At 41.4% G+C, this 9,856-nt stretch overlaps 1 long non-coding RNA gene across 2 annotated transcripts in view; it reads left to right on the top strand.

Annotated features, from left to right (window-relative positions):
* Positions 1 to 266: 266 nt before the first annotated feature.
* Positions 267 to 9,856, top strand: part of LOC122535575 — a 136,413-nt gene continuing 126,823 nt past the window's right edge. The window contains exons 1-2 of one of the 2 annotated variants that reach the window (XR_006308206.1): positions 267 to 381; positions 6,303 to 7,402. This is a non-coding gene — a long non-coding RNA (uncharacterized LOC122535575). Of the gene's footprint in view, positions 520 to 6,302; positions 7,403 to 9,856 lie in introns of both variants that reach the window. The other variant, XR_006308205.1, reaches the window with a different exon arrangement.

Here is a 9,856-nt window from a genome sequence, read left to right as displayed (position 1 = left end):
CGGCGCGGCGCGTTTACCGTCGAGACGTCGAGCAAGAGCGATAAGCCGGGGGAATGCTAGTAGCGAGGAAGTGCCGGCGTCGAGCAGCGTCCTCCCGCCGGTAAATCGCGCGACGGCGCTCCGAGAACGCCGGCAAGGCTTCCGAGTGAACGAACGACCGACGACCTTCTTTTTCGCGGCTTGCACACACATACACACACACATACACGTATTACTCAACGACGCAACACCGTGTTTCATCGAGAGAGAGAGAGAGAGAGAGAGAGAGAAAAGGAGAGGAAAAAGCCCAAGTGCGTCGGCGGTGCGTGCACGCGCGCGTGGCAGGGAAAACGGGCGGAAGATAGGATAGAACGCGAGGTGAAAAAAGATATAGAGAGAGATGTAAGTGGTTGGTCGGTGGCCGAGGAACAAGCTTCCCGGCTTGCGGCCCGGCTTCCGATCGCGAGTGTGATTCCCTGCTCGAGGTGCTACGTATCTTCTCGCCGATATTTGCTACGTGCACGATCGTGTTACCCAAGAGTGAGTGCGACGAAGTATCAATGTGCGAATTCTGGCGGACGTTGGCTGGCATCAATCGCGGCGAGAGATTCTGCGAATTCAGTGATGTTCTACGAACGTGCGGCCGCGGATTGGGAACGTGCGATGCTGCGTTTCCGCGTTCGCGAAACGTCGTGTCTTCTCGCCCCTCCCCCTGAGACGAGAAGAAAGTTCGAATTCGAGGGGAGTGGGAAAACAAGTGGCGGGGAGCGCGACGCGGAAAAACCGGTCGATGCCGGGGCGGTTGCTTTAAATTCCATTTGGTTTAAAATTCCGGGGAGAGAGAGAGAGAGAGAAAGAGAGAGAGGAGTCGCTTAATACGCCGGCTATGGCGACTCGCGAGAAACGGGAAAGTACGAGGGCGACTTGAAATTCCAACGACGGAACGCTTGTCGGGGTGGGAGGGGGGAGGGTGGAGGAGAGAGGTTCGACGTTCTTTGAGGCACGAGAGAAATTTCGTGGCCGGTGAGAGAACCGGCGCGCGAGCGGCGAAACGAGCCCCCTTTGCGGTCGTTGCCAGACAAATCTCTTCGATAATACGAATTCTCCGCGTTTCTTACGTCTCTTCGATGGCCAGCTCTATATGCTCACAGCCTGTGCTCTTGCTTCCACGCTCGAGCCACCCCAGAGGCAGAAGCGAGGGATGGGAGGTTAAAACTAAGGAACTCGGGCAAACTTGGAAACATTGAAAGCCCGAGACGAGCAAGACTCTTCTTCTTCCTCTGCCTTTACCTACACACACACACACACACACACATACACCCTTCATCCCCCTGGATCGAAAGTTCCTCGATACGGAAAACTGCCGTTTCAACTTGGAAATTTATACGTCGTAGTGTGTTCGATCGATTTTACGTTTAGGAAGCTCATGTCTCACGTTCAGTGCGTCGTAGTTATGTAACACGAGTTTTCGACGGAGGTCCCCGACGTTTGTCACGAACAGCGTTCGTCGGATTGCTCTTTGGTTTTTAATAGTCTCTTGCGCTGGAATGACGTCCCACGCACGTCGAGAATTCTTCGTCCGAAAATTGCAATGTTTTCACAATTTTCAGTACATTTAAGTGTAATTCATGCAAAACAAATAATAAATTTATTCTCAATAATTTCTGTCCAGTGATATCATCATGCCGACGAGTTTAAAAGGAAAAGATACCGACGAATTATTGAGTCACTCGTTACGGTCCGCAATCACTTGCCAGCGCAAGTGGTTAACTGTCGATGAGAAGAGACGAGAGGGTGATGAACTTGACGCAGCAGTTATCACAGTACACACAGTTCGGCAGTAAATGTTCAAAACAATCGACGACAAAATTGTACGGTCGTGTTTCTGCCTGAAACGAAAATCGTCATCAAGATTTATCAAAAGCGTTCGCTTTTAACAACTGCAAAAACGACAAATCTAAACGATCGACTACGACGATTTCAATCTAGAATTCTCAACTTCGTCGAAGTTTTCGCGAATCGAGATCAATTCGCAGGGATCGGAGGATAGATTCACGGTGCGTGTATCGAAAGTATACGCGAGGTATAATATTTTTGATCTCTCGTCTTTGAACGTGGCGGCAAGTTACCACGAGGAACAGACGGAAACGATCGCGGTTCCCTGCAATAAAAATCTTCTGCAATTGCGCCCCGGAAATTGGTTTAACGGGTCAATAGCACGTTAGCTCGACGAGAGGGCACGCGCATGTGTGTGTGTGTGTGCGCTGGCTCGAACGTTTGGAAATTCCGTATTTTTCTTTTCCTCCAATTTTTCTCTCTCCCGTTCGTTCTGATCGGCCGATCGATCGCAGAGTGATTCACGAAATTTTCATTTCAGAAAACCGGCCTAGGCTCTCCCCTAAGTCGCATTGGGAAACACGCCACGTGTGTATACCATTAGCCTGTTATCCGATCAATCACGTTTGGAAAATTTTCCACAGGGTTTCTCCTTCATTACGTGATAGACAGCGACGAATTTTCTTCGAATAAAGAGAAACATTCTCGCTCCTTCTTGTGACTGTTAATTATTTTCTACTCACAACAACAGTTGAGAGATTCTTTCTAGATCCAATGTGTTTCGTTGCAATTGTGCAACGTTCACCAAAAGTTTTTTTCCGAGTAATGAAATATTTCATCACCTTTGTCCGCAGCTTACGACGCTGTCAATTTTTGGAAATTTTCATTCGGCCTATTCTCTCTCGTTTCAAATTGGGAACGAAAGTTTCCCCGATTATCAGTAATTCGCATCAAGTTGCACATCGATAGATGAGAAATCATTCAGTCGCGAGGCACGAAAATTATTTCATTTACACCAACACGTACTAAAATTGAATTATTTCCTGCTGAAGGCAGGCAATTTTGCCCTCCGCGAGAAACCTCGACGTAACTCTGGCAACTGTAACGCCACTGTTTTGGTTCGAGAGGAGGCAATAAAGTGGAAGTTCCAGTGGAACATTCGTTTCGCGTTAACGCATGCATACGCGATTAATAGTTCTCCGCTTCGTTACGCCGAGATTAGGAGTACGCCGCTTTATTGAGAACGCGATCCTTCCAACTTTCATTCACTGTCACTTGTTAACTGCATTATTCGATGAACGTGCATTTCACCGCCTCGTGAAAAATTAGAAAAAAAAGTCGAGTGCGAGAAAAATTCTGACAACGCTTTCTTTCCTAATCGTTCTCCGCTTTTTTGCGCTTGTTTCCAGTTTCATTTCTCGCAGACGGTTTTGGATTCGCAAAGTTCGGGACGTGAAAAATAATTTAAAGCACTCTAAGGATATTTTTAAAAGCACTCTAAGGATATTTTTTGAGCTGGATGTACGAAACACATATGACTGTGTAATTTTATGGGACTCGCGTGTGTCCAGTCTTGATTAACTCCCAGGATGGAGGATAATTTCGTACACGCGCGGTGTGGTCGGATCGTATATTTCAATGGCGTGTTTCTTCCACGTAGCCGGAAGCGAATTTTCGTATTAGATTTTCCCCGTATTTAACACTTGAATTTTCTATTTGTTATTTCGGTATGCAATAATTTTTAGGAAGAAATACTTACAAGAAATATTTACACGCGTTGCTATTATATTTTCTAGTAACGTGTAATTATTTTACGACTTACTATACTCATTTTGTTTTCTGTACATTGGAATTAGATTCTTCTGTACATTGAGATTTTCCTTCTGCGTTTAAATTAATAAAAAATTAATATTTAAATTAACAAAATGCGAATATTCTACAATAGAGTACATAGAAATAATGCAAAGAACAGAACAAAAATCAAAAGACAAATATTGAAACGTAGCATAACTCGACTACGACGAAGGAAAAGAATACAAAAATCTATCAGCCGTGGAATAACCCTGTCTGAGAAACAGCCTTTGCAACGAGTGTCAATTTTTAAAGCGGACAGTTCCTGTTAACCCTGCTGTTCTGTCGTCTTTCTTCGGTCGTCTCCGACCCACCCACTCGAAAATTAAAAAATATCTTCCTCTCGAAAATTAAGAAACATCCCGATTGCATTCGAAAGGCAAAACGATTCTTCCTCGAAGTGTATGTGCGTTCTTTCCTCGATGAGATTCAACGTTGGACAAACCTCATTTTGACAAATGAGGGCGTGAAGTTGAAACGTAAAAATTGGAGGAGTCGCGACAAGGTTAATTTCGCTACAATAGCTCATTGAAGAAGCGTCAACTTCCGCGACTTTAATTCCTTCTCAACTTTCTATCCACTCTAGGCCACAATTTCGTGTCGACAATGGCCGAGTCTATTTAAAGTTCCGGCCTTATCGCATTAGGGGGCCATTATCCGCGGAATATTACAGGCGGAGCCTCGAGAAAAGCTCCTTGGACGATTTTTCCGCTGTTCTCCTGCAAAGCAAGGTCTCGCGACGAACAACACACGTCCGGGCATCCTCGACGAATCGAGAAACGTCCCCTCGCATCTCCGTAGCGGGCTCTCTCGCAACTTTTCGAACGTTTAAAGCGATGTAACTCCTCGCGGAATGGATCGATAGGGCGCAATGGAAGTTCGAAGCGTGAAACAATCCGGCATCTCGAAATCGAGGTGGCAAATACTCGGTATTGCGGTACTGAAGCGTGTATAACTTCAGATGTAAACTTCTTCGCGGTAGAATTCAAAGTTATCCTTGAACTTTGTTATTGGGTTATGTTAGCCGAGTGTTCTTCGGTTTCGCAGAGATACATTGTTATAGCGGAGATATTTTCCAAGCGAGCAAGATGGCGAAATCGTTCGCACTTTTATTTGTACCTCGCATGCATTGATTTATGATTTTATTATATTTATGTATGTTATATACGTATTTATTTACACGCGTTTTATGATACTTGTGATTTTGCTACATTTATATGAATTATACGTACTTTTTTTATAATTTTACTAGATTTGTATATATTATACATATTTATTTACACGTGTTTTATCATACTTGTGATTTTTAGTATATTTATTTAAATTATACCTTTTTATAATTTTACTACATTTGTATATATTATACATATTCATTTACACCTGTTTTATCATACTTGTGATTTTTACTATATTTATATAAATTATACATATTTTTTTATAATTTTACTACATTTGTATATATTATACATATTTATTTACACGTGTTTTATCATACTTGTGATTTTTACTATATTTATATAAATTATACATATTTTTTTATAATTTTACTTTATTTGTATATATTATACATATTTATTTACGGTTTTATTGTATTCATGTATGTTATATACGTTTATTTATGATTTTATTAGATTTATGTATACTATACATATATATTTATAATTTCATTATATTTACATGTGCAATATACATTTATTTATCATTTTATAATGTTCATATACGTTTCCCAAGAATTAGTATCGTGCTAATTTTCACAGCGTTTGCAGTTGTCCAAGACACTCCTGTCTTTCAAAGTGGTTGTTTCTTCTAAAAACTAGAACAATTTCGTTTTCTCATTCTAAACGACGCAACCGTAATAGTTGCTCGACATTCTTCGAATTTTCTCATTCCAAACAGTGCAAACTCACGAGTAGTTAACAGCTACGTAACTTCCACCTTTGTTATCGTCACACATCTGCACGAAGTTTGGTCAACGATCATAAATTTATGACGAATCACCCGAACAGCTGAATAGTGAAGTAACTATCTCGTGTCATCTTTCTCTCCGAGGAATCAACTGTATCGTAGCTAACATTTGCAAAGAGCACGCTCGCAGGATTCTGGCGAAACGTACGGCCTAGATAACAGGGGTCAAATCGCTGGTAGAAAATATCGACCGACAGTTTTCACTTCCTCCCTGGTCCCGTCCAACTCTCATCGCTTTCCAATACGTATAAGAATCGAGTTAGAAACAACAGTAATTTCCTCTGCATGCGCACAGGCGACGTTGGCAAAATTCTATCAGAGAGAGAGAGAGAAAGAGAACGAAAAAGGGGGGATGACGGGGTGGATAAAGCCAGTGAACGCTCTTAACTTTCGGGGCATCGTGAATCCGGTGGCTCGCCGGCTTTCTTGCTGACATCCTTTGCGTTATCTCGCGCGGGCAGCTCTCGCGGTGGCCGCGTTTAAATTTCGATAAGCAACGCGTATGAAGCGCGACGATTCGCCAGCGAGGAGGAAGGAAAGGGATCGAGTCCCGTGTTCCTCGTATTGTTTCTCTTTCCTTTCTTTTTTTTTTTCTTCTTTTTCTTCTTCTTGCGCGCTCCCCGGAACGCGACCGACGTGCATCACCGGCGTGTGCAATTGCATTTTCACAGAGGCAACGAACGAAGCAGGTAACGCGTGCTCGACGGAGGAGAAGTGTCTTAGATCGCGCTCGTTGGAGGCTGAAACGAGCGACGAGCCGGCGAAGACGCAGGAGGAGGCTCGCCGCGCCGAGGGGAGAAACAGGGGTGAATAATTAAAACGAACGAATGGGAACAGTCTGACATATCGATTAGAGAGAGAGAGAGAGAGAGAGAAAGGCTGTAGGAGAGAAGGTTGTAGAGAAGAGAGGCTCGTCGACGGAATAACGATAGCTTGACGATAGCGAGATTAAAGATACCACGTACACGTGTGTACATATATATATAAAAATATATGAATAAATGGATTGTTAATTATTAAGAAGAAAAAGCTACTATATATATATATATGTAATATATATGTCTCTCTGGAGAAAGAGGAAGAGTTATTATTCAGATCTATTGTTTTATCTACTCGTTCGAGATTTACACGTCGTCCGATAAGGAGGACATCTACGTTATTGGCGCGCGCGCGCGGGAACACGCGCGATAAAATATCTCACGAAGAAGAAACGCTTTCGAGGTGGGGGGAGAGGAACGACCAAAACGAATGCTGTCAATTAATATCGTATTAATATTATTCACTTTCGGAGTTTACGATTTCGCCTAGTTCAATTACTATTACCTTCGGGCGCGGTTCTCCTCCTGCAGCCGTTCTTCGAGTTCTACCTCCAGCTTAAGAATAATTTAAACGGGGAACTAGAAGGAGTGTAAAAAAAAAAAAAAAAAAATAAAAGGTCGACAACGAAGGAAGGAAGAAGAGAACGCGCAAGAGGAGATTTATTCTCTCAGGAGGGAAAATTGAGTGGAGATGTAAGAAGCGAGGAGACGAAGAGAAAGGGAAGAAGAAGAAGAAGAAGAAGAAGAAGAAGAAGAAAACAGGGAGAAGAGAGGACGGTAAAACGGCCTACAAAAAAACGTATCTAGATACATATATATATATCTATATATATATAGTGCGCGACGCGGGTCCTCGAGCAGACCCTCCACAATGGTTGTACCTGGTTTAATCTGCAGTTAAGACTTCGCCCGTTCAGAACGGAAGCTACGCTTGCTTCCGTGCTATTACGAAGGTAAGGCAGTAGAATAGGTCTTTCAAACACGGCCTTCGCGATCTCCGACAGTTTTCATGGTGCTGTACGAGCCGCGATTCGATCCCAGATTCGGGATATCGATCCCCGACGAGATTATATTTTATATCGAACATATACAGGGTGAGCCTCTTAACGTGACCACGTAGAATAACTCGTAAAATATTTGTTGCACGAAAAAATGTTTCAGACAGAAGGTTGCATGGCTTCCAGGGGGAGGACATATAGTACTGAAATCAGTTTTACGCTATTTTGCTTTTTTTTTTTTTTTTAATCAAGGTATGAAGGATTTTCATCAATTTTTTTTTTAAATGGAATAGTTAATATTGCTTAATATCGAATTCAGATAAAGCGTTGAATCCTACATAAAGAACTTTTATGTTATTTTGCTTTTTTCATCAAGGTACAAAGATCACCTTCAATTTCTTTTTAAATGGAATAGTTAATATTTCCTCTTGAATTCGGATAAAGCGTGGTTTAAAATACATAGTCACTGTTAATATTTTTTTACATTGTAAAATATTGTACTTAGAAAAGACCGTTAATCTCAGTAACTATGTATTTTAGACCCTATTTGGTGTAATACTTTCTTATGTAGAGTTCAACGCTTTATCCGAAATCAGGAAAAAATATTAACTATTCCATTTAAAAAAAATTGAAGACCTTTATAGCTTGATAAAAAAGCAAAATAACATAGAATTGATTACAATACTACATGTCCCCATGTAAGACCATGCAACTGCTATCTGAACATTTTTTCGTACAACAAATATTTCATGAGTTACTTGATGTCATCACGTTACGAGACTCACCCTGTATATATAACCCTTGGACAGTTGGAACCGGTCCCTGAAAGCATTGGCTTTTTTTCTACTTCCTTTACAGTTGACATTCGCTCGTCACAAACGCATATTCACAAAAATTCACGAATGTAGAATTGTTGAATGTACCGCGGAGAAAGTAACAATGGCATACAGAATTGCAGAATTTGCTGAAAGGACAAAAAATGGACTTTGAGGCGCAGAAATGTGTACCAGATTTTTAGGAAACAGGCCGCGCAAAGTATATGTACCTCGGAGCAGGCTACGTAAAAGTTCTCCGCGGCGAGATGCTCTAATATTTTCAGCGAATTGTGAGCAAAGGGACGGAAACAATTTTCAGAAAAGGAAGGAACAATCTCCCGGAAGGAATAGATCCAACAGAGAAATGCTTGAGAGCACAGTGAATTGCAAATGATGACAATATTTTACGTGTTTAATATATCGTCGTGCTGGTTCATCTTCGCTCATTGTTTTCGGGGGGAACAATGTGGTTGCTTCGGTGTCTTCTTCGTCGCTTTCTCGCTTTAATGCAACCGTGTGGAAGTATTCGTTTCGTTTCTCGACAAAACGAGGTTGAAACGAGGCGATGGAGTTTGATCGGACGATTTTGCTCACTGTCGACTAATTGATATACGTGAGCCACACTCGGATTAATTTTTATATCTCGGACATCCATTGTTCAATATTCCAAGCACACGCGCTTGTAAACTGTCGCTTAAAATACTCTTTGTTAAGGTTATGATAATAATTTATTTAACGCCGTATTTTATACGATACGATGTATCGACTGAAATGTCAAAATTTTGTTACGGAGAAATTGTACAGTTGAAATTTATAGAGATTATTTTCAAAGGAATAGAAAATCGATAGTTTCAAACTGTCTTTCAAGCACAGGCCTGAAAGTTTGTCTCGTTTTAGAGTTAGAGACCCAGCTCGGTCATTAACATTTAAATATCTCTGAAATTTTCAGAGATGCGATTAGCTTTCGGTCGAACAGAGTTACAGGCTTGAAACATCCATCTTTCGACGATAGTAATTTCTTGTTTATCCCCAATTTCCAAGTATTTCTAGACAGCGCAGAACTCCGTTTATATGAACTTATTGACTTGCTAATTTATTTTGTAATTGTATAATACGATTATTATTCTTCTATAGTCGAAGAATCCTCGTCGTCCCAGAGCTAAATACACTTTGTCGATTTTTTAGCAATACTCAAAGACAGGCCAGTTCAATTTATTTCCTGAATTAGAGAATATCGAGAATATCGTTCTACGTTCGATTGAAAATTACGTACGATTTATTGGGACATTTTATCTGTTATAATAAACGCGGCTCTATCGTATCGAGTGATTATATATACATATTTAATCTTCGACGAACCTGTCAAACAAGTTAACATTCGATAGTGGACCTTCATAATAGTGCTGCGCACGGATCTGTGCTTTATAAGCTTTCATTGTTTCTAGCGGCACGTTCCATTCGCCGTATTAATTGATTGAAATAACACAGGCTACGCGAGATTATTCCCAAACGTTCCAATCGCGCGAAGAGAGAAAATACGAATAAGGGAAATGAAAATTGATCCGCGAGATAGCAATCTCTTTTTCTGAATGCT

This window comes from Frieseomelitta varia, unplaced genomic scaffold (assembly GCF_011392965.1).
Source record: "Frieseomelitta varia isolate USP_RPSP 00005682 unplaced genomic scaffold, Fvar_1.2 scaffold_738, whole genome shotgun sequence".
Taxonomy (NCBI): domain Eukaryota; kingdom Metazoa; phylum Arthropoda; class Insecta; order Hymenoptera; family Apidae; genus Frieseomelitta; species Frieseomelitta varia.
Note: the sequence above shows the minus strand (reverse complement) of the source record. Positions and strands in the feature narration are given on the sequence as shown.